The following is a 25,306-nucleotide window of genomic DNA, read 5'->3' on the forward strand; positions in this document are numbered from 1 at the left end:
AATCTACCTCATAACGGCCCTTGCATCTGATTTGTATACCAACACTGTACTTACGCTGAGAGCTCAGAGCCGTTCAGAACTTCTCAGCAGGCTGCAGTTGTAATGTTTAAGCTTGAGAATGTAGAGTCATAACAAGTATAGGGAGGATGGTAGTTCAGGCAGTGCAATGCTCCCCTTGTGAGATGTGAGATTTCAGGTTACTTGATGGGCTCCCTGATGGCTACATTTGCAGGAAGTGTATCCAGCTGCAGCTGTTGACTAACAAGGTCACGGAATTGGAGCTGGAGCCACATGCACTCAGGACCATCCTGGAGGCTAAAAACCTCATAGATTAGACTTCTACTGAGATAATCATACCTAGAGTACAAGTTTCAGATAGTAGACGGGTGACCACGAGGAGAAGTAAAAGCAGTAAGCAGTCAGTGTAGAGGTGCTACAGTGGCCATTCCCCTCAGCAAGACAGGAGATTATGTGGCCACAAAGAAGACTCCAGGATGATGTGTTGCATCTCGGGTGCTAGGGTCCAGGATGTCTGCAGCAGATTCTCGAGGAGGAAGGTGAGCAGCCAGAGATCATTGTACACATTGGTACCAATGACATACTGTAGGTAGGAAGGAGGAAGAGGGCATGTGCTGTGAGTATAGGGAGTTAGGGAAGAGGCTGAAGTGTAGGACCTCCAAGATTAATCTTTGGATTACTTCCAGTACTACATGTTAGTCCTGGAAGCAATAGGATGATAGTAGAGATGAATGAGTGGCTGGGGAATTAGTGTAGGAAAAGGATTTCAGATTTATGGATCATTGGGATCTCTTCTGGGGAAGGTATGACCTGTACAAAAAGGTTAGGTTACACATGAGCTTGAGGGGGACCAAAATCCTTGTGGGCAGGTTTGTTAGAGCTGTTTGGGAGGGTTTAAACTCATGTGGCAGGGTGATGGTAAACAAGAGTGATGGAGCTGACGATAGGGCCATTGGTATACAAGTCAACACATTGTGTATTGTGTAATTGGACTGTGAAGAAGGACAGGTAGACGATAGGGCAAAATTGCAGTCAGCGGTATGAGGTAAAGTGTAACATGGGAGCAAAATCAACAATGGTGACAGACACAGAACTGAAGGTGTTATTTTTGAATGCAAAGACAGATGATCTTGTAGTGCATTTAGAGGCTGGCTGGTATGATGTTGTGGGCATGAGAGTTGTGGCTGAAAGAAGATAATAGTTTGGATCTTAACCTACAAGGATACAGAAAAGAGCAGGCAGTTAGGCACAGGGGTGGTGAAGTCTCGATTGGTTAAAAAATGAAATCAAATCCTTAGGAAGAGGTGACATGGGATCGAAAGATGTAGAATCCTTGTGGATAGAGTTATGAGTTATGCTGTAAAATGACTGACATTTGTGTTGGAGTTCTTTGAGAAAATTACTGGCAGGATAGACAAAAGCGAGTCAGTGGATGTTGTTTACTTGGAATTTCAGAAGGCCTTTGACATGGTGCCACATATGAGGCTTTTTAACAAGATAAGCGTCCATGGCATTACAGGAATGATGCTAGCAAGGATAGACTTGTTGACTGGCAGGAGGCAAAGAGTGGGAATAAAAGGGGCCTATTTTGGTTGGCTGGTGGTGTTCTGCAGTATTCAGTATTGGGACCACTTCTTTTCTCACTACGTGTCAATGATTTGGATGATAACGATGAAGACTTTGTAGTCAAGTTTGCAGGCACTACAAAGATGAGTGAAAGGGCAGTCAGTGTGGAGGAAGCAAAGTCTGCAGAAGGACATAGGCAGATCGGGTAAAAAAGTGAGAGATGGAATATAGTGTAGGGATGTATATGGTCATGCACTTTGGTAGAAGGAATAAAGACATAGACTATCATCTTAATGAGGAGAAAATTCAAAACTCGGAGGTGCAAAGGGACTCGAAAGTTGTCATACAGGATTCCCTAAAGGTTAGCTGGCAGGTTGAGTTGGTAGTAAGGAAAGCAAATGCAATCATTTCGAGAGGACTAGAATATAGGAGCAAGGACTAAATGGTGAGACTTTATCAGACTGCATTTAGAGTATTGTGAGCAGTTTGGGGTCCTTTATCTAAGCAGAGATGTTATGGCATTAAAAAGGGTCCAGAAGAAAATCCGAAGGGTTTCTACAGTTATATTAATAGCAAAAGGATAGTGAGGGATAAAATTGGTCCCTTAGAGAATCAGAGTGGACAGCTATGAGTGGAACCGAAAGAGATGGGGGAGATTTTGAAGAATTTCTTTTCTTCGGTATTCACGAAGGAGAAGGATATTGAATTGTGTAAGGTAAGGAAAACAAGTAGGGAAGTTATGGAAATGATGATGATTAAAGAGGAGGAAGTACTGGTGCTTTTAAGGAATATAAAAGTGGATAAATCTCCGAATCCTGACAGGATCTTCCCTAGGACCTTGAGGGAGGTTAGTGTAGAAATAGCAGGGGCTCTGACAGAAATATTTCAAATGTCATTAGAAACAGGGATGGTGCCAGAGGACTGGTGTATTTCTCATGTGGTTCCATTGTTTAAAAAGGGTTCTAAGAGTAAACTTAGCAATTATAGGCTTGTCAGTTTGACGTCAGTGGTGGGTAAATTAATGGAAAGTATTCTTAGAGATGGTATATATAATTATCTGGATTGACAGGGTCTGATTAGGAACAGTCAACATGGATTTGTGCTTGGAAGGCCATGTTTGACAAATCTTATTGAATTTTTTGAAGAGGTTACGAGGAAAGTTAACGAGGGTAAAGCACTGGATGTTGTCTATATGGACTTCAGTAAGGCCTTTGACAAGGTTCCACATGGAAGATTAGTTAGGAAGGTTCAATCGTTAGGTATTAATATTGAAGTAGTAAGATGGATTCAACAGAGGCTGGATAGGAGATGCCAGAGAGTAGTGGTGGATAACTGTTTGTCAGGTTGGAGGCCGGTGACTAGTGGTGTGCCTCAGGGATCTGTACTGGATCCAATGTTGTTTGTCATATACATTAATGATCTGGATGATGGGGTGGTAAATTGGATTAGTAAGTATGCAGATGATACTAAGGTAGGTGGCGTTGTGGATAATGAAGTAGGTTTTCAAAGTGTGCAGAGAGATTTAGGCCAGTTAGAAGAGTGCGCTGAATGATGGCAGATGGAGTTTAATGCTGATAAGTGTGAGGTGCTACATTTTGGTAAGAATAAACCAAATAGGACATACATGGTAAATGGTAGGGCATTGAAGAATGCAGTAGAACAGAGTGATCTAGGAATAATGGTGCATAGTTCCCTGAAGGTGGAATCTCATGTGGATAGGGTGGTGAAGAAAGCTTTTGGTATGCTGGCCTTTATAAATCAGAGCATTGAGTATAGGAGTTGGGATGTAATGTTAAAATTGTACAAGGCATTGGTAAGGCCGAATTTGGAGTATTGTGTACAGTTCTGGTCACCAAATTATAGGAAAGATATCAACAAAATAGCGAGAGTACAGAGAAGATTTACTAGAATGCTACCTGGGTTTCAGCACCTAAGTTACAGGGAAAGATTTGACAAGTTAGGTCTTTACTCTTTGGAGTGTAGAAGGTTGAGGGGGGACTTGATAGAGGTATTTAAAATTATGAGGGGGATAGATAGAGTTGATGTGGATAGGCTTTTTCCATTGAGAGGAGGGGAGATTCAAACAAGAGGACATGAGTTGAGAGTTAGGGGGCAAAAGTTTAAGGATAACACGATGGGGAATTTCTTTACTCAGAGAGTGGTAGCTGTGTGGAACGAGCTTCCAGTAGAAGTGGTAGAGGCAGGTTCGGTATTGTCATTTAAAGTAAAATTGGATAGGTATATGGACAGGAAAGGAATGGAGGGTTATGGGCTGAGTGCGGGTCAGTGGGATTAGGTGAGAGTAAGCATTCGGCATGGAATAGAAGGGCCGAGATGGCCTGTTTCCATGCTGTAATTGTTATATGTAAGAGGCTCATGAGAATGAAATGAATGGATTATCGGATGAAGACCCTTTGATGGCTCTGGGCTTGTACTCACTGGAGTTTGGAAAATTGTGGGGGAAATCTCATTGAAACCTGTTGAATATTTAAAGGTCTGGATAGAGTGGATGTGGAGAGAATGTTTCCTATAGTAGTTGAGTCTGAGACTAGAGGCCACAGCCTCAGAATAGAGAGATGTCCATTTCAAATAGAGATGAGGAGGAATATTTTCAGCCAGAGAGTGGTGAACCTGTGGAACTCATTGCCACAGTTTCCTGTGGAGGCAAAGTAATTGGGTATATTTAAAGCAGATGTTGATAGTTTCTTGATTAGTCAGTGTGTCAACGATTACTGGGAGAAGGCAGGCAAATGGGGTTGAGAAGGATAATAAATCAGCCATGATGGAATGACAGATCAGACTTGTTGGGCCAGATGGCCTAATGCTGTTCCTAAGTCTTATGTCCTATGTCTTACTTAAAAATATTCCGCCTGTCATTGCTGATATCATTCATCATTTCATAGAGAAACTTGACAGCCATAGTTCACACAGCAAATGCGATTAATTTTTTTCCACAAAGTTGCCAAGCTGGTCATGGCTCTGATTTATTTGTTTTTTTTCTTTTTGGATTCATAGAGATGGTTTTGGAGACAAAAGCCATCTTAGCAGTCAGGGTAGAGTTTAGGGATATGGATGCGGGGGAATTAGATGTCAGACCAGAGTGTAAGCCTCCACTTCACAGATGGTGGGCTAGCAAACCAGCATTCACAAGGGTTGCTATCTCCTCCCAACTCCACCAAGTCAACAAATTGATATTGGGTTCTACAGTCGGAGTTCCATGCGGGCAGGAGGAATGAAGTCCAATGACCCTCTGAGTAAGTGAATCAGTAAGGCTGGGTGTCGAGGCCTAATATTTGGAGTTCTGTCATTGGCATGTCCAAAGTTCATGGCCTAGTGTTTGGTGATCAGTCGATGCCAAGGGTCGAGGGCTGAGGGTAGATTGGAAGTCTGGAAGCTGAGCCCCATTGGGTAACCTCTGTGAGTCCATTGGGGAACCTCTGTGAGTCCATTGGGGATGTCAAAGGCCCAATTTCTATGAGTCTAAGTCCGCGTTCACCTCAGCTGAAGGCCAAAAACAGCCTGTCCTGGAGTAGTAGGACAGTGCATGTGCATGGGTGGGTGGAGGAACGAAACGGGCTTGTTCTGCTATTGCTTTGCTGTATGTTGTGTTCTGTGGTGTTCTGCCAAACATTGAGGACATGTCATGTCAGTGCTGCAATAGATGGTAACACTTAAGGGCTGACACTAGCACACCCTCAGGGGTGTTGAGAAGGGATAAATAAAGTTGAATCTAAAATCTCCAATGCAATGTCTGCTAAATTTTCCACCCTTTTTTCAAAATGTTCCATGTATCTTCCATTGAAAGGGGAGATTTCCTAAAAGTCACACTTGAAAAGCAGCACTCCTGTTGAAGAGTGGGCCCACAAAAGATTAGTGTGTCAGGATGACAATATTAGACTGTAAGACCATAAGACAAGAGAATTATGCCATTTGGCCTATTGAGTCTACTCCGCCATTCAACCATAGCTGATCCTTTTATCCCCTCCTCAGATCCTCTGCTCAGCCTTCTTCCTGTAACCTTTGATCGCAAGGGCAATCAAGAACCTATCAATCTCTGCCTTAAATACACCCAATGACCTGGCCTCTACAGCAGCCTGTAGTAACAAATTCCACAAATTCACCACCCTCTGGCTAAAGAAATTTATCTGTGTCTCTGTCTTAAATGGACACCCCTCTATCCTGAGGCTGTGCCCTCTTGTCCTAGACTCTCCCCACAATGGCAAACATCCTTTCCACATCTTCAACATTCCAAAGGTTTCAATGAGATCCCCCTCCCCATCCTTATAAATTCTTCTGGGGATTCCAGCAATCCTGGAGCCATCAAACGTTCCTCATATTATAACTCCTTCATTCCCAGAATCATCCTTATGAACATCCCCTGAACCCTCTTCAATGCCAGCACATATTTTGTTAGATAAGGAACCCAAAACTCTTTACAATACTCAAGTTGAGGCGTCACCAGTACCTTATAAAGTCTCAGCATCACACCCCTGCTCTTATATTCCGGATCTCTTGAAACAAATACTGATATTACATTTGTCTTCCTCACCACTGACTCTACTTGCAAGTTAATCTTCAAGGTACTCTGCACAAGGACTCCCAACTTCCTTTGCATCTCAGATTGTTGGATTTTTTTTCTCCATTTAGTAAATGGTCTGCACATTTATTTCTTCTATCGAAGTGCATGACCATGCATTTTCCAACATTGTATTTAATTTGCCACTCTCTTTCCCATTCTCCAAATCTGTCTAAGTCCTTCTGCAGCCTTCCTGTTTCCTCAACACTACCTGCCCCTCCACCAATCTTCATATCATCTGCAAACTTTGCAACAAAGCCATCATCTAAATCATTGCTATACAGCATAAAAGAAGCAGTTCCAACACCAACCCCTGCAGAACGCCACTGGTCACTGGCAGCCAACCAGAAAAGGATCCTTTTATTCCCATTTACTGCCTCCTACCAATTAGTCAATGCTCTAACCATGTTAACTTTCCTGTAACACCATGGGCTCTTAACTTAGTAAGCAGCCTCATGTATGGAACCTAGTCAAAAGTTTTCTGAAAATGTAAATATACAACATCCACTACATCCCCTTTATCTATCTTACTTGTAATCTCCTCAAAGAATTCCAGCAGGTTTGACAGACAAGATTTTCCCTTAAGGAAACCATGCTGACTTTGCCCTATCTTGTCCTCTGTCACCAAGTACTCCATAACCTTGTACTTAACAATTGACTCCAATGTCTCCCCAGCCACCGAGGTCAGGCTGGCTAGATTATAATTTCCTTTCTGCTGTCTCCCTCCTTTCTTAAAGAGTGGAGTGACATTTGCAATTTCCCGGACTTCCAAAACCATGACAGAGTCCAATGATTCTTGAAAGATCATTACTAATGCCTCCTTAATCTGTACCATGAGCACTTTCAGAAACCTAGGGTGCAGTTCATCTGGTCTGGGTGACTTATGCACCTTTAGATCTTTCAGCTTTTAGAGCACCTTCTCCCTTGTAATAGTAACTGCATTCACTTTTCTTCTCTCACATCCTTCAATACCTAGCATGCTGCTTGTGTCTCTCATGGTGAAGAATGATGCAAAATACTCATTTAGTTCATCTGCCATTTCCTTGTCCCCCATTATTATTTCTCTAGTCTAGTGGCCCTACGTCCACTCTCATCTCTCTTTTATTTCTGATATACTTGAGAAAGCTTTTTCTATCCACCTTGATATTGTTTGCTAACTTGCATTCAGATTTCTTCTTTTATCTCCTAATGATTCTTTTAGTTGCTTTCTGTAGGTTTTGAAAAGCTTCCCAATCCTCTATCTTCCTGCTAATTTTTACTTTGTTGTATGCCCTCTCTGGTGCTTTTACATGAGCTTTGACTTCCCTTATCAGCCACAGTTGTACTATTTTGCCATTTGAGTATTTCTTTGTTTTTGGAATACATCTATCCTGCACCTTCCTCATTTTTCCCAGGAACTCATATCATTGCTGCTCTGCTGTCATCCCTGCCAGCAGCTCCTTCCAATTTACTTTGGCTAACTCCTCTCTCATATCACTGTAATTTCCTTTACTCCACTGAAATAATGCTACATCAGATTTTACTTTCTCACTATCAAATCTCAAGTTTAACTCAATCATATTGTGATTATACTGCCTCCTAAGGGTTCCTTTACCTTATGCTCCCTAATCACCTCTGATTTATTAAATAACAATCAATCCAGTATAGCTGATCCCCAACTAGGCTAAACGACAAACGGCTCTAAAAAGCCATCTCATAGGCATTCAACAAGTTCACTCTCTTGAGATCCATGACCAACCTGATTTTCCCAATTTACCTGCACGTTAAGTTTTCCCATGACTATCATAACATTGCCCTTTTGACACACCTTTTCTATTTCCCATTGTAATCTGCAGTCCACAACCCAGCTACTGTTTGGAGACCTGTGTATAACTGCCATCAGGGTCCTTTTACCCTTGCAGTTTCTTAAATCAATCAACAAGTATTCAATATTTTCAGATCCTGTGGCACAACTTTCTAATGATTTGATGCCATTCTTTACCAGCAGAGCCATGATACCCACTCTGCCTATACTTCTATTCCTCTAATACAATGTGTAACCTTGGACATTCAGCTCTTAACTGCAACCATTTTTCAGCCATGATTCAGTACGATTCAGCATCATACCTGACGATCTGTAATAGTGCAACAAGATCGTCCACCTTATTTCTTATACTCCATAAACTGAGATATAACACTTTGAGTTCTGTATTTGCTGCCCTTTTTGTTTTCTCATGCCTAACGCATTGATAATCGCTATGCTAGATGCAATTTTGTCCTATTATCTGCCTGTTCTTCCTGACAATCTGACTGCACGCTATCTTTGCTTTTTTACCATCGATCCTATCCTGAGTGCCTTCACTGCAAATTAGTTTAAACCCACCCCAGCATCTCTAACAATCCTGCCTGTGACAGTATTGGTCCCCCTTGGGTTCAAGTGCAACTCGTCCCCTTTGTATAGGTCATTCCTCCCCCAGAAGAGTTCCCAATGATCCAAGAACAAGGGAGAGGAAGTGGAAGTCATTTACTTGGATTTTCAGAAGACATTTGATAAAGTGCCACACATGAGGCTGCTGAACAAGATAAGGTCACATGGCATTACAGGAAAGATACTGGCATGGATAGAGGAATGGCTGACAGGCAGGAGGCAGCAAGTAGAAATAAAGGGGGCCTTTTCTGGTTGGCTGCCAATGAACAGTGGTGTTCCTTGGGGATCAGTATTGAAACTGCTACTTTTCACATTGTTTATCAATGATTTGAATAATGGCTTTGTGGAAAAGTTTGTGTATGATACAAAGATAGGTGGAGGGTTAGGTGGTGCTGAGGAACCAATGCGCTTGCAGCAGGACTTAGACAGATTGGAAGAATGGGCAAAGAAGTGGCAGATGGAATACAGTGTTGGGAAATGTATGTTAATGCATTTTAGTAAACGGAACAATAGTGCAGTTTATTATCTAAATGGGGGAGAAGGTTCAAACATCAGAGGTACAGCGGGACTTAGGAACCCTTGTACAAGACCCCCAGAAGGTGAATTTACACATTGAGTCTGTGGTAAAGAAGGCAAATGCAATGTTGGCATTTATTTCAAGGGGAATAAAATATAAAAACAAGGAGATAATGCTGAAGCTCAATGAGACGCTAGTCAGGCCACACTTGGATTATTGTCAACAGTTTTGCCCCTGCCCCCATATCTCAGAAAGGATGTGTTGTCATTGGAGAAGTCCAGTGGAGGTTCACGACGATTATAACGGGAATGAAGGGGTTAACATATGAGGAGCATTTGGCAGCTTTGGGCCTGTACTCAATGGAATTTAGAAGAATGCGGGGGGATCTCATTGAAATCTACCGGTTGTTGAAAGGACTAGATAAGGTGGATATGGAGAGGATGTTTCCTGTGGTGAGGGCATCCAGAATTAGAGGGTGCAGCCTCAAAATTGAGGGGTGACCTTTTAGAACAGCGGTAAGGAATATTCTTTTTAGCCAGTAGTGAATCTGTGGAATGCTCTGCTACAGACTGCTGTGGAGGCCAAGTCAAAAGGTATATTTAAGGTGGAAGTTGATAGTTTCCTGATCAGTTAGGGCATCAAAGAACATGGTGAGAAATAGGTGTATGGGGTAGAGTGGGATCCAGTACCCACCATGATTGAATGGCAGAGCAGACTTGATGGGCTGAGTGGCCTAATTCTGCTCCTATGTCTTTAGGTCTTATGGTCTAAGAACCTGAAGCCCTGCCCCCTGCACCAGTTTTTCAGCCACACATATTAGCTGCTGGATCCTCCAATATATCAACTAAATGGACTATTGACTGCAGAGAATTTTGGACACAGCTCAGCACATTATGGAAGCCATCCATCCCCCTGCCCATGGACTCTGCAATATAAAAATTCAACTTTTGGCAGCAGTCAAGTCTAGTTACTCTGAAAATGTTCTCAAGAACTGTAATAAATCAGTTAATGCTTTTTGATATGTTTTATCACTCTAAAATGTAAAACTAATTGAAAGAAAATCACAGGGAGACCGGGAGAAAGCGTATGCTTTGTTTCTTTTTGTTAATTGAGACGTGCATTTATGACCTGGTGGCATAATAATGTATGTAATTCACATACTTCATACGTATACCTGTTAATTAATTATGTAAACAAAGAATGCTCAATCAAACAATTTGTTTATAATATAACACAAATATTACTGAAACTTTAAATGCACAACACTATGGACTGTGGAAAACTTGAAGAGAATGACAAATAAAGAAATGAAAGCTATATTACATCATTTCAGAATTGAACTAATGTTGTTACTAATTAGTTTGAATTTAAATTGTGCTATTCATGTCTCAGATTGCTTTTCAGCCACGCAATAAAGCAGCTTTTAAAAATTAGTTCTTATTGTAATTGTACAATAAAATGGACTATTGAACTCACAGCGTACCTCATCATGGTCTGCCATATTATTGTCTGCTTGCACTGCACTTTCTCTAAAACTGTAACACTTTATTCTCGATGTTTTTATTTGTTTTCCCTTGTACTAACTCAATATACCAATGTATTGATATAAACTACATGAAAGGCATACAAAGCAAAGCTTTTGAATATACCTAGCTGTGGTAAACTATGTATACCTGTCTGGACACGCCCCTCTGCTGACTGCTCCTGTGGCTCCTCCCACAGACCCCTGTATAAAGGCGATTGGAGGCACTGCTCCCCCCTCAGTCTCCGAGATGCTGTGCTCCCTTTTGCTGCTAATAAAAGCCCATCGTTTGCCTCCTGTCTCTGAGAGTTATTGATGGTGCATCACTAGGTACATGTGACAATAATAAACAAGTAAACCAATCAGTTATGAAAATTTGCACACAGCACACTCCTATAAACAGCAACGTAATAGTGTCTAGACATCCTGGCTCAGAAATGCTGGCTGACAAATGAATAATGAATGGCTGGAACACTGGGAATTACTTCTTGTTCTTTTCAAACCGGTGCCATGGGACATTTTATATCCACTTGGGGGAACGCATGGGTCTTCATCCTTACATTTCATCTAAAAAACAGCATTTTTCACAGTGCAGCTCTCCCTCAGAGCTGAACAGGAGAAAATCTACAGACGCTGGCAATCCAAAGCAACACATACAAAATACTGCCTGGCCTGCTGAGTTCCTCCAGAACCTTGTGTGTATTGCTTCCTCCGAGCTGTACTGATGTGTCAGTCAAGACATTCATGCTGCGGTTTATGGAGCAGCATCCCTGGAACCTTCGGACTCAGAACTGTCAACAAACCATGGCCAAGACTAATTCCAAATTTCCAACCACTATTATGCACTAAAGAAAATTGTGTGAGTCCTCTTCATTTCATAGTCAGCAATCAAACATCATTATCACTGATACAATATCTGTGTAACTCTACAAAGATAGGTGGTGGGGCAGGTATTGTTGAAGAAGCAATAAGTCTGCAGAAGGTCTTGGACAGATGTGAGCAGATAGAATATAGCGTAGGGAAGTATATGGTCATACACTTTGACAGAAGGAGTAAAGACGTTGACTATGTTGTAAATGGGGAGAGAATTCAGAAATCAGAGAAATCGGGTGTTCCAGTGCTGGATTCCCAAAAGTTACCTTGCAGATTGAGTCGGTAGTAAGGAAGGAAGATCAATGTTAGCATTCACTTCCAGAGGGCTAGAATATAAAATCAAGGATGTAATGTTGAGGCTTGATAAGATCACATTTGGAGTATCGTGAGCAGTTTTGGGCCCTATATTTAAGCAAGGATGAGCTGCCATTGATGAGGTACTAGCAAAGGATTATAAAAATGATCCCAACAATGAAAGGATTAATGTATGAGGAGCATTTGATGGCTCTAGGCCTGCAATTGTTGGAATTTAGAAGAATGAAAACTCAGGGGGTGGGGCAGTGGGTTGTCCTTGAAGCATATTGAATACTGAAAGGCCTAGATAGAGCAGACGTGGAAAGGGTGATTCCTCTGGTGGGTGAGTGTAGGACCCAAGGGCACAGCCTCAGAATCGAACAACATCCCTTTAGAACAGAAATGAGGGGGTATTTCTTCAGCCAGAGTGTGGTGTATCTTTGGAATTCATTGCTACAGATGGCCTGTGGAGGCCAAGTCACTGGGAACATTTAAAGTAGAAGTTGATACGTTCTTGATTAGAAAGGACAACAAAGAAAGCAGTGAGAAGGCAGGAGAATGGGGTTGAGGGGGAAATGAATCAGCCATGATCGAATGGTGGAGAAGACAGACATACTTTATTGATCCCGAGGGAAATTGGGTTTCGTTACAGTCGCTCCAACCAAGAATAGTGTAGAAATATAGCAATATAAAACCATAAATAATTAAATAATAAAAGGTAAATTATGCCAAGTGGAAATAAGTCCAGGACCAGCCTATTGGCTCAGGGTGTCTGACACTCCGAGGGAGGAGTTGACTCAATGGAATGAATGACCTAATTCTTCTCCAATGTCTTATGGCCATGTGGTCTTATTAATTATTTCCTATGTGTATGTGGTTACTCTAACTCAGTTATGTAACAGAATTTAAACTACTTTCAAAAGCATGTACCTTCCCAGCTCTAAATGAGATCTAAATAGTTTAGCTTGTATATTATGATTATGCCTCTTGTCTTTGGATTCACTTGACATGGAAACTCAGAACATTATAACTATAGGAACAACTTTCCCATGATACAGGCCAACTCACTGTAGAACCATCAATCCACTTATTCTCTACTCCTACATTGTTGTTCTATATATGAATTTTTCTTTAAGCCTATCTAATTCCCTTTTCAGAATGCTGATTATCTTAGTTTTTACTTCACTTGCAGAGAAAATATTTGACCTGTAATTTCCGTATTGAATGCCTTACTCAGTTTAAGTGCTTTGAGTAAATTTCCATTTGCTGTTTTAAACACAAGTAAGTTTTATATGACCTTCTCTCATACTTTGGCCATTAAATCATTACATGAATCTGGTAGGTTAATGCAGTATCCTTTATGCCTGCAGTTCATCCCTTGATCAGTGACAGAGAGCAACATGTCAACTTGTGGCTTATTTAGTATTATTTGCTTGAAAATATGTTTCCTGAAGTGAGGTGCACAGAACTGATTACAACACTCTGGTCGTACGCCTATCAAATCGCTGTGTAACTGAAAAATCACTTCCCTGATGTCAAATTCCCACTGAGATAAAATCCATTTATTTTATCCAATCTACAACTATATCAATGGAAAAAACATATTTAATATAAAGGAAAATGCATAAGGCATTGGTTGGCAAGTCAGATGGTGTTCATGAAATGTAAAACAAGGCTGGAAATTAAGTTCTCAGTGAAATGGCAACTTTCTAGTTATCTCGGCTTGCATTAAATAGCTATCTGCATTGAATATCATGTTGCTAAAAACAAACTTTTAGCAATAATTAGCAAGCTGTCTGTCATTGAACTGCAGATCATGTTGGAAGAAAATAGGTGCATCATTTCAATTTTATAGCTCAATTGAATGTTAACAATTAATACTATATTTATTGCTAAGTTTTTGCTTAAGGCTTCACTTTGCAGTATTCTGATTTTAGAAACAAAGAAAACCTACAGCACAATACAGGCCCTTTGGCCCACAAAGCTGTACCAAACAACTCCTTACCTTAGAAATTACCTAGGCTTACCCGTAGCCCTCTATTTTTCCAAGATCCATGTACCTATTCAAAAGTCTCTTAAAAGACCCTATCGTTTCCACCTCCACCACCGTCACTGGCAGCCCAGTCCACGCACTCACCACTCTCTGCGTAAAAAACTTACCCCTGACATCTCCTCTGTACTTTGTAATGTCAACCTACTTAACTTCGATCTGATATTTTTTATGAATGATGTACATAAACAAAATATGATTTGATTGTAGATCTAGAGATGAAGAATGACAAAAATCTAAGGTGCTCTGAAGAATCCATCAATGAACTATTTTCTGCCCAGCAAACAAAACTTCAACTCAGGGCTCTAACTTCTGCTGCTGGGAGTACATTTTCCATGGAAGACACATTTAATGGTGAGAACTGTGTGTTTCCTCAGTGAATAAAAAAAATCTCAAGTCTTAAGCAGCTCAAGTTTATGCTCACAGTTCCTCAATTTCTCCATCAGAAATGATACTTTCTGTGTCCCTTAATTATTTTAGACATCCTGATTCCACAGTAACTAGGTTAACTGTCCATATTTTTTTTTCTTCAAATGCAATCTTTAAGCTCTTATGTCAATCTATATCACATCCAAGCAAATATGTACAATATACTTCATAGACACAGGCCCCCAAATTTACTGTAGTGCTCCAGTGGGGCTCTGATTAAGGTTGTAGTTGAAGCATCATTTTTTTTACTTACAATACAGTTACACTTAGCTCACCATGTGCATGCTGAACCTTTTGCTCATCTGCATTGGTGTTACTTACTTGCATTAGGGCCAAGTCCTTCTCCACCTTGGCCATCGGTCAAAATTCACCTTAAATATAGTTGTTGTTTCTGATTTTACCACATTCTCTGGCAGCAAATTCCAACTATCAACCACTCTCTGAGATATTAAAAAATCAGTATCTCTCACATCCCCTTTAACTCTCCTTCCTCTCACCCCAAGCCTCTGCCCTCTTGATTTTGATACGACTACTGTGGAAAGAAGATTCTAACTATTTACCCTACCTAGGACTCTCCTGATTTTAAATACTCCTATTAGATCAATCTACTTTGCTATATTAAAAACAAACCCATCTTATCTTTCCCCAAAACTAAAATACTCTAATCCAGGCAACATAATAATTAAGGCAAACACGAGGAAATCTGCAGATGCTGGAAATTCAGCCAACACAGACAAAATGCTGGTGGAACCCAGCAGGCCAGGCAGCATCTATAGGGAGAAGCACTGTCGACGTTTCGGGCCGAGGCCCTTCGTCAGGATTAACTGAAAGGAAAGATAGTAAGGGATTTGAAAGTAGGAGGGGGAGGGGAAAATACGAAAGGATAGGAGAAGACCGGAAGGAGTGGGGTGAAGCTGAGAGCCGGAAAGGTGATTGGCAAAAGGGATACAGAGCTAGAGAAGGGAAAGGATCATGGGACGGGAGGCCTAGGGTGTTACATACTCATGACATGACAGTGGTACCCTTGTCACGTGACTGGGGTTGAAGCTATTCTGGACTTGAGGTACTGGTCTTGTGATGGTGGAGTGACGTCATTTTCCCGCCAGTAGAGATCATGTGACAGGTTTTTTTTACAGGTTATAAAAGGAAGACCCCACCCTGTGGGGAGGGGCAGTTCGTGGCTGGATTTGCCAAGCTGACTTCATGCCACTGCGTGATTTAATGTGATGACGCAGTTTAGTTGAAAAATGAAGTTTTATCTAATGCCTAAAGTTTAAGAGGTCATTGCCAGCAGTTTCATTACTGTGGAGAGTTAGATAAAAGTTCGGGAGTTAAAGATCGAGGAGAATCGAATTTCGACAGTGGAATGGGTTCGACCTTGTGTGATCCTCATTCGGAAGGATTTCGTTGACTGTTCTCGTGTTAATCTCTGCGGGATAGCAGAAGATTGAGGACAGTGTGGAAGAAAAGGTCAGTGCCTTTAAACAGTTACGTTTCATAAAATTCTTCGTGGGAAGAGTTCGACGCCGGGGATTGAAGGAGAACGACGTGGAAGAGAATTTAAATCGCCTTAAAAAGTCTCTCCTTTTAAATGGACTGAGCATTTTGAACTTTTGGCAATATCGCTTTAAACAACTGTTTTTGCAACATCGCTTTAAGAACTGTTAAGCTGCCGCACAGCAGCTGTTTTCCGGTTACGTTAGTGTTTGTTTACTTTTGGGGGGTTTGTTTTCAGTGTTTAATAAATGTGTTATTTGTTATAAAAACCCTTGCCTAACTCACATATATTAATTGTTGCCTGAATACGTAACATAATATGGCGGCTGCGTCCGGATTGGATCGTTTGAGTTTAAATGCTTGTTAACTTTTGAGTCGGTGTTTTGGAAACGGGGAATACTCGATTCTTTTGTTTGATTGGCTTGTGAGTGGTATTCGGCAACGATGAATATTGATGAGTTTCTGGATTCGCCAGGCGCGGATTTGTTAGCGAAGGCGAAAAAAACTGAGGTGACTGAGATAGCTAGTAGATTGCAACTTAAAGGTATTTTGCAGACTACTTCTAAGGCTGTAATACAGAGAAAAATCGCGTCTCACTATGTGGATTCGGGTGTTTTTGATGATTCGGTTTTAGAGTCGTTTCCAATAAGTAATCTGGAGATGCAGTTGCAAATCGAACAGATGATGTTAGAGCGTTGTAAATTAGAGGCTGCACAAAAACAGAGGGAGTTTGAATATGCAATGGAGGAATTCAGGTCTGGGAAACAGTCTTCTGGTTCTAAAAAACCATTTGTTGCTAGTCAAGAAATTAAATTGGTCCCTCCATTTAGTGAAACAGAAGTGGAAAGATATTTTCAACATTTTGAAACTATTGCTCGGATATCAGAGTGGCCAAAAGATAAATGGTCAGTGTTGTTACAGAGTGTAATTAAAGGTAAAGCACAACAAGTTTACACAGCTTTAACTGCTGCGCAAGCACTTGATTATGATATTGTGAAAATGCATATTCTCAAAGCGTACGAATTAGTCCCAGAAGCTTATAGGGAAAGATTCAGAAGTTTGAAAAAGTCTGTGGAAAAGACTTATGTGGAATTTGCCTATGATAAAGCTATGTGTTTTGAGAGATGGGTTTCTTCTAAAAATGTAAATGGGGACTATGATACATTGAGAGAGCTGATTTTGATGGAGGAATTTAAAAGAAGCATTCCGGTTGAAGTAAGGACCTACTTAAATGAGAGGGATACTGATAAATTGCAGGACTGTGCTAGATTAGCTGATGAGTATGTTTTAATCCATAAGAATAAATTTCCTCAGGGCAGAATTTTTAAGAGGAAAAATAACATGGAGACTCAAGGTATATCAGAAATTAAATCAGAGGTTAATGAGAAAGGTAAGGAGGAAGGAAAACCTGTGAAGGAAAAACAGTTTGGTCTTATTTGTAACTATTGTAAGAAGCCTGGCCATGTAATAGCTAACTGTTTCAAATTGAAAAAGAAAGAGAAGGAAGCAGTTCCAGATGCTTATGTGCAACATACTGAAGCACCTGTAAAATTACAGGGTTTGGTAAACACAAAGGAGGCTTTGTTAGAGTCTGATCAAGTTAGAAAGGGATATGATCATTTTATAACTGAAGGGTTTGTATCCTCGAAAGAAGGATCTACTCTGGTGCCAATAAAAATTCTTAGGGATACTGGAGCTTCTCAATCACTGATGTTAGACAGTGTGTTGAAGTTTAATGGAGAGAGTGATACTGGTGAGGTAAATTACGTAAGAGGTGTTGGGAGTGATTTTATGCCTGTATATTTACATAAAGTAAATTTAAAGTCAGGGTTAGTTACAGGATTTGTTAAAGTAGGATTACAGCATAGCTTACCTGTGAAGGGTATTTCTTTATTGTTAGGTAATGATTTGGCAGGTGGACAAGTTTTTCCTGAAGTGCATTTGACAATGGAGTCAGAGGAACCAGAGATGAATTCTAACACAGATTCTTCCTGTGTTGTGACTAGAGCTATGGCTAACAAGATTGATGTGCAGAATGAGGTTGTTACTCATGACTGTTCAACTCAGGATTCGAGTTTTGAGGATGTGTCAGAGACTTTCTTACCTTCGTTGTTTGAACAAGATTCTGGGAGTAAGTCTGACTATGAAGATTTATCTCTGTCTCGGAAGGAGATGATAGCAGAGCAGAATAGAGACCCTGAGATTATAAAATTGAGAGAACAAGCTTTACTAGATAGTGAAATTGAGAAGGTGCCAGTAGGATATTACTTGGAAAAAGGAGTGTTGATGAGGAAGTGGAGGTCACCTACAATTCCTGCAAGTGAGGAATGGAATGTTGTTTACCAGGTAGTTGTTCCTAAAGTTTATCGGAATGAGATTTTGACTTTAGCTCATAGTGTGCCTTTAGGTGGACATCAAGGGGTAAGGAAAACTGTGGACAAGATTTTAAAACATTTTTACTGGCCTGGTCTAAGAAAAGATGTGACGATGTTTTGTAAAATGTGCCATACTTGTCAAATTGTGGGTAAACCAAATCAGGTTATACCAGTAGCTCCATTACAACCTATTCCAGCATTTGGTGAACCATTTTCTAAAGTTATTGTAGATTGTGTTGGTCCATTACCAAAGACAAAAACTGGTTATCAGTATTTGTTGACTATCATGTGTACTTCGTCTAGGTTTCCAGAGGCAGTACCACTAAGGAATATAAAAGCTAAAACTGTGACAAAGGCTCTTATAAAATTCTTTTCTTATTTTGGATTGCCTAAGGAAATACAAACTGATCAAAGCAGTAATTTTATGTCTGGATTGTTTCAACAGATAGTTTATAAATTGGGAGCTAAGCAAATCACTTCGTCTGCATACCATCCAGAGTCACAAGGTGCCTTGGAGAGGTTTCATTCTACCCTCAAGAATATGATTAGGACATATTGTGTGGAAAATGAAAGTGACTGGGATGAGGGTATAAACTTACTTTTATTTGCAGTAAGGGAATCGGTACCGGATTCTTTAGGTTTCAGTCCATTTGAACTTGTGTTTGGGCATAGAGTTAGAGGACCTTTAGCTTTATTGAAAGAACAGTGGATTAGTAAGGAGGTACACACTAATTTGTTGGACTATGTTTTGAAATTTAAGGACAGGTTACATAAAGCTTGTAGCTTAGCCAGGGAAAATTTAAAGTTGGCTCAGGAGAAAATGAAAACTTGGTATGATAAAGAAGCTAGGATGAGGATGTTTAAGCCTGGAGATAAGGTGTTGGTTCTTTTCCCAGTGCAGACAAATCCTTTACAAGCTAGATTTCATGGTCCTTATGAAATTGTGTCTAAAATCAATGATGTGGATTACGTAATAAAAACTCCAGATCGTAGAAGGTCAACACAACTTTGCCATATAAATATGATTAAACCATATTTTGGGAAACAATCTGATACTGTGACTGTTGTGGTTAGTGAGAATGAGTTTGATGTAACTAGGAATATGATAGATGATTCATCTGACATTCATTCTAAATCCAACATTGTTTCTGTTAGGTTACCAAATTCAACCATTCTGGAAAATATTGAGGAGAAATTAGCACATTTACGGCTAGAGCAGAAACAGCAGATGAAGGAATTGATTTTTAAATATAGGGATTTGTTTCCAGATGTTCCGAGAAGGACTACTATAGCTTCACATGATGTAGATGTTGGAGATGCCAAACCTATCAAACAACATCCATATAGGATGAACATGGAAAAATGTGAACTTGCTGAGAAAGAAATTGAATACATGTTAGAGAATGATATTATTAGACATTCTAACTCGAATTGGAGTTCGCCATGTGTTATGGTGCCAAAACCAGATGGTAGTATTAGGTTTTGTACGGACTATAGGAAGGTGAATGCTGTAACAAAAACAGATGCATATCCAATTTCTAGAGTAGATGATTGTGTAGATAAAGTTGGAAAAGCAAAGTTCCTTACAAAGATTGATTTATTGAAAGGGTATTGGTGTGTTCCATTAACGGACAGAGGTAGAGAGATTTCTGCATTTGTAACTCCATCTGGGTTATATGAGTATAATGTTCTTCCATTTGGGATGAAGAATGCCCCAGGTACTTTCCAGAGGATGATTAACTCTGTGATTCAGGGATTGAAAGATACTGATGCTTATATTGATGATTTAGTGACAGGAAATGATACTTGGGAAGCACACATTATTACGGTGGAGAAATTGTTTGAAAGGCTTTCAAAAGCTAACTTAACTATTAATTTAGCTAAGAGTGAATTTGGACATGCCACTGTGACTTACCTTGGTTATGTTGTGGGTCAAGGTAAGGTAGCTCCTGTTCAGGCAAAAGTTCGGGCAATTTTAGAGATTCCCACTCCAACGGGGAAAAAAACTCTCAGAAGATTTTTGGGAATGGTAGGATATTATCGAAAATTTTGTAAGATTTTTGCTAATGTTGCCCTTTTGCAGAAGAATGTGAAGTTTGTGTGGACAGTGCCTTGTCAAGAAGCATTTGAAAAATTGAAAACAATGATATGTCAACAACCTGTGCTTAAGGCACCTGACTTTAAAAAACCTTTTTCATTAGCTGTAGATGCTAGTGATGAGGCTGCGGGAGCAGTATTAATGCAAAGGAACGAGGGTGATGAGGTTGATCATCCAGTAGCTTACTTTTCTAAGAAATTTAATAAGCATCAAAGAAATTATTCGACAATAGAGAAAGAATTGTTATCTCTTGTTTTAGCTTTAGAATATTTTGAGGTATATGTTGGTACAACTCAAAAACCACTTATTGTTTACACTGATCATAATCCGTTAGTTTTTCTGAGTAAGATGAAAAACAAAAACAGAAGATTATTAAATTGGAGTTTGATGTTACAAGAGTGCAATATTGTGATAACTCATATTAAAGGTAAAGATAATGTGGTTGCTGATTGTCTATCTCGATGTTGAATGTACAATGTAATTTTTTTTATGGAGTGGTTTTTTTTCTGATTGTAACACTCCTACTGTATTGTGAGTTGTAAGCTGTTATGTGATGGTATTGTATATTGTGTATGTTATAAAATTTATACATTTGTTTTTCTTGTAAGTAATTGTTAAAATTTTTGTTCTTGTCAGACCAAAACTGTTTTTTTGGAGGGAGGTGTCACGTACTCGTGACATGACAGTGGTACCCTTGTCACGTGACTGGGGTTGAAGCTATACTGGACTTGAGGTACTGGTCTTGTGATGGTGGAGTGACGTCATTTTCCCGCCAGTAGAGATCATGTGACAGGTTTTTTTTACAGGTTATAAAAGGAAGACCCCACCCTGTGGGGAGGGGCTGTTCGTGGCTGGATTTGCCATGTTGACCATGCCACTGCGTGATTTAATGTGATGACGCAGTTTAGTTGAAAAATGAAGTTTTATCTAATGCCTAAAGTTTAAAAGGTCATTGCCAGCAGTTTCTTTACTGTGGAGAGTTAGATAAAAGTTCGGGAGTTAAAGATCGAGGAGAATCGAATTTCGACAGTGGAATGGGTTCGACCTTGTGTGATCCTCATTCGGAAGGATTTCATTGACTGTTCTCGTGTTAATCTCTGCGGGATAGCAGAAGATTGAGGACAGTGTGGAAGAAAAGGTCAGTGCCTTTAAACCGTTACGTTTCATAAAATTCTTCGTGGGAAGAGTTCGACGCTGGGGATTGAAGGAGAACGACGTGGAAGAGAATTTAAATCGCCTTAAAAAGTCTCCCCTTTTAAATGGACTGAGCATTTTGAACTTTTGGCAATATCGCTTTAAACAACTGTTTTTGCAACATCGCTTTAAGAACTGTTAAGCTGCCGCACAGCAGCTGTTTTCCGGTTACGTTAGTGTTTGTTTACTTTTGGGGGGTTTGTTTTCAGTGTTTAATAAACGTGTTATTTGTTATAAAAACCCTTGCCTAACTCACATATATTTATTGTTGCCTGAATACGTAACAAGGGAGAAAGAAAGGGGGAGGGGAGCACCCGAGAGAGATGGAGAACAGGCAGAGTGATGGGCAGAAAGAGAGAGAAAAAAAGGAGGAGGGGGGAAAAGCTAAATATATCAGGGATGGGGTAAGAAGGGGAGAAGGGGCATTAACAGAAGTTAGAGAAGTCAATGTTCATGCCATCAGGTTGGAGGCTACCCAGCCGGCATATAAGGTGTTGTTCCTCCAACCTGAGTGTGGATTAATCTCCTCTGAATTCTCCCTAGTACAACCACATCCTTCCCACGGTGTGGTGACCAGAACTGTACAAAATACTTCCAAGTGTGGCCCATTGCTTGTAGTTATTACAGAATGTTATAACTTTTATAATCTAAACTCGAACCAATGAAGACAAGCATGACTTTTTCACCACTCTTTCTACTGATGTGGCTGTGGTGAACTACATATACCTGTCTGGACTGCTCCTGTGGCTCCTCCTACAGACCCCTGCTGACTGCTCCTGTGGCTCCTCCCACAGACCCCTGTATAAAGGCGATTGAGGCCTGTGCCCGGCCTCATTCTCCAGGATGTAGTGTTGTTCATTCTTCCAGTCAATAAAAGCCGATACCTCGCTTCTTACGTCTCACAGTGAGTTATTGATGGTGCATCAGTGGCCACCTTTAAGGAACTATGGGCTTGAAGCCAAAGGTCTCTCTTTTCTCAACACTTATTGGTGGCCTACTATTTACTGTATGTCCCATCCCCTATCTGACTTCCCAGTCTCGCACTTGTCAGAATTAGGTTCCATTTGTCAATGTCCATTTGTCCTTCTTCTATTGATCTGTTCCTACAGTGGCCTTAGATGGCATTCCTTGCTGTTCACAGCTCTACCAACTTTCATATCATCACAAACTTAGTAATCAGACCTTCCATATTTACTTCCTAATTATTAATATGTATTATAAATAACAAGTATCTCATCACCATCCTTACTGTACAGAATTTTCACACACTTTCAATTGGAAATACATCCTGCAACCACTACTCTTTGATCTGATCACCACACCACTTTTGGATCCAATTACCCAACTTGCTTGGATCTCATGTGTCCTGACCTTATGTACCAGCCTAATGAAGTACATAAGGCTACCTATGCAGGAGTTTGACGAATGTTTCACTAAAATAATCCATATAGACCAAATTGTGCTTCATCAGTCTTCTGAGTTACTTCCTGAAAAACTCAATTAAATTATTAAGACATAAATTCTCTGCACAAGCCAGATTCTTGGTTCTGGATATTTGACTTTCTTACCAGGAGACTACAGACACTTTAACTCCTCCTTGCTGACAATCAGCACAAGGATGTACATTTCACTCACTGCTCTATTCTCTTTACACTAATGTCTGTGTAGTTAAACACAGCTCAAATGCCATCTATAAGATTGCAAGTAACACCACTGTTATTAGTAGAATTTCAGATGATGATAGATAGGCTGGTTTAATGGTGTCGCACAACAACCTCGTACTCAAGTGGGTTAAAGTGCATGTACTTCAATGCAAGAAGCATCAGGATCAAAGGTGATGAACTGAGAGCTTGGATACATACATGGAATTATGATGTAGTGGCCATTACAGAGACTTGGCTGGCACCAAGGCAGGAATGGATTCTAAATATTCCTGGATTTCAGTGTTTTAAAAGGGATAGAGAGGGGTGAAAAGGGGAGGAGGGGTGGCATTACTGGTCAGGGATACTATTACAGCTACAGAAGGGGTGGGTAATGTAGAAAGATCCTCTTTTGAGTCAGTATGGATAGAAGTCAGGAACAGGAAGGGAGCAGTTACTCTACTGGTGGTATTCTATAGGCCCCCTGGTAGCAGCAGAGATACCGAGGAGCAGATTGGGAGGCAGATTTTGGAAAGGTGCAAAAATAACAAGGTTGTTATCATGGGTGACTTTAACTTCCCTAATATTGATTGGCACCTGATTAGTTCCAATGGTTTAGATGGGGGAGAGTTTGTTAAGTGTGTCCAGGACGGATTCCTGTCACAGTATGTTGACAGGCCAACTAGGGGGAATGCCATACTAGATCTAGTATTATGTAACAAACTGGGTCAGGTCACAGATCTGTCAGTGGGTGAGCATCTGGGGGACAAAGATCACCGTTCCCTGACCTTTAGCGTTATCATGGAAAAGGATAGAATCAGAGAGGACAGGAAAATTTTTAATTGGGGAAGTGCAAATTATGAGGCTATAAGGCTAGAACTTGCCTTATACCAAAGAATGGTAGGGTGAAGGAAACATGGGTAACAAGTGAAGTGGAAAATCTAGTCAGGTGGAAGAAGGCAGCATACATGAGGTTTAGGAAGCAAGGACCAGATGAGTCTATTGAGGAATATAGGGTAGCAAGAAAGGAGCTTAAGAAAGGGCTGAGAAGAGCATGAAGGGGGCATGAGAAGGCCTTGGTGAGTAGGGTAAAGGAAAACCCCAAGGCATTCTTCAATTATGTGAAGAACAAAAGGATGACAGGAGTGAAGGTAGGACTGATTAGAGATAAAAGTGGGAAGATGTGCCTGGAGGCTGTGGATTGAGCAAGATCCTCAATGAATACTTCTCTTCGGTATTCACCACTGAGAGGCAACTTGATGACGGTGAGGACAATATGAGTGAGGTTGATGTTCTGGAGCATGTTGATATTAAGGGAGAGGAGGTGTTGGAGTTGTTAAAATACATTAGGACAGATAAGTCCCAGGGGCCTGATGGAATAGTCCCCAGACTGCTCCACGAGGCAAGGGAAGAGATTGCTGAACCTCTGGCTAGGATCTTTATGTCCTCGCTGTCCACAGGAATGGTACCGGAGGATTGGAGGGGGTGAATGTTGTCCCCCTGTTCAAAAAAGGTAGTAGGGATAGTCTGGGTAATTATGGACCTGTGAGCCTTATGTCTGTAGTGGGAAAGCTGTTGGAAAGATTTTTAGAGATAAGATCTATGGGCATTCAGAGAATCATGGTCTGATCAGGAAGAGTCAGCATAGCTTTGTGAAGGGCAGATCATGTTTAACAAGCCTGATAGACTTCTTTGAGGAGGTGACCAGGCATATAGATGAGGGTAGTGCAATGGATGTGATCTACATGGAGTTTAGTAAGGTATTTGACAAGGTTCCACACGGTAGGCTTATTCAGAAAGTCAGAAGGCATGGGATCCAGGGAAGTTCGGCCAGGTGGATTCAGAATTGGCTTGCCTGCAGAAAGCAAAGGGTTGTGACGGAGAGAGTACATTCTGATTGGAGGGCTGTGACTTGTGGTGTCCCACTAGGATCGATTCTGGGACCTCTACTTTTTGTGATTTTTATTAACAACCTGGATGTGGGGGTAGAAGAGTGGGTTGGCAAGTTTGCAGATGACACAAAGGTTGGTGGTGTTGTAGATAGTGTAGAGGATTGTTGAAGATTGCAAGGAGACATTGATAAGATGCAGAAGTGGGTTGAGAAGTGGCAGATGGAGTTCAACCCGGAGAAGTGTGAGGTGGTGCATTTTGGAAGGACAAACTCAAAGGCAGAGTACAAAGTAAATGGCAGGATACTTGGGAGTGTGGAAGAGCAGAGGGATCTGGGGGTACATGTCCACAGATCCCTGA

Source organism: Hemitrygon akajei, chromosome 8, assembly GCF_048418815.1.
Source record: "Hemitrygon akajei chromosome 8, sHemAka1.3, whole genome shotgun sequence".
NCBI classification, from domain to species: Eukaryota; Metazoa; Chordata; class Chondrichthyes; order Myliobatiformes; family Dasyatidae; genus Hemitrygon; species Hemitrygon akajei.